The sequence below is a fragment of the Chrysoperla carnea genome (genome assembly GCF_905475395.1).
Source record: "Chrysoperla carnea chromosome X unlocalized genomic scaffold, inChrCarn1.1 SUPER_X_unloc_8, whole genome shotgun sequence".
Classification (NCBI taxonomy): Eukaryota; Metazoa; Arthropoda; class Insecta; order Neuroptera; family Chrysopidae; genus Chrysoperla; species Chrysoperla carnea.
The window spans coordinates 62-995 of record NW_025408211.1 but is presented as its reverse complement, the minus strand read 5'-3'; the positions used below and the strand labels follow the sequence as shown (position 1 = coordinate 995).

Below are 934 nucleotides of genomic sequence, written 5' to 3'. Positions count from 1 at the left end.
AGGCAACCGCACACAGTGTTCCCAAGCGGTCACCCATCCAAGTACTGACTGTGCCCAATGTTGCTTAACTTCGGTGATCGGACGAGAACCGGTGTTTTCAACGTGGTATGGCTGTTGCCAGTAATAAATGAAAATTTTTACAAATATATATTTTTCATAAATATCATTAATATTAAAGTATATTATTAAAATTTTCAATGAAGTAATCAATTTAAATATATACTTATTTATTATACCATATATTTTAAATAAAAATGCAACCGCACACAGTATTCTCAAGTGGCCACCCATCCGTGGTACTGACTGTGGCAAATGTTTCTTAACTATTATTTTATAAAATATTTATACAAAAAATAATTTACTCTTATCAAATATTAATTTGTGGCCTGTATTAAGGCCTATGTTATTTTCATTTTTTAGCAAAAATAATGAAATATTTCAATATATTATTAAAGTAACAGATCATTTCTTTTTTGGTGCTGCTTTTTTAATTTTTGTAGGAGATGATTTGGCAACAGAAGCTTTCTTAGCTTTTGGTGCTTTCGGTTTACGAGCAGGGCTACTTTTGGCAGCGGATTTTGTACTTTTTGCTGGTTTTGCTTTAACTGGTGCTTTTTTTGATGCCGCTGATGATTTTGCAGTAACTTTTTTAGCAGCAGTTGATGATGATGGAGTCGCTTTTTTTGCTTTAGGCTTTTTGGCTGCCAATGATGTAGTTGTGGCTTTCTTTTCTTTTGGTGCCCGTTTACTTTTAGCACTCTTTGCTGAACCTTTTGCTCCACTTTCTTTTTTGGATACTTTTGATTTAGCTGAAGAATTAGATGAAGCGGAAGCAGCCAATTTGAATGAACCAGATGCACCTTTACCTTTAGTTTGTACCAAGGCTCCCTCAGTTACAGCAGCTTTTAAATATTTTTTAATAAATGGTGAAATT

The 934-nt window shown here is 33.4% G+C and overlaps 1 non-coding gene across 1 annotated transcript; it reads right to left on the bottom strand.

The window, feature by feature from the left end:
• On the bottom strand, positions 1 to 119 carry LOC123304683. Its single transcript, XR_006536679.1, has one exon. It is a non-coding gene; the product is annotated as a 5S ribosomal RNA (ribosomal RNA).
• Between the last annotated feature and the right edge of the window lie 815 nt (positions 120 to 934).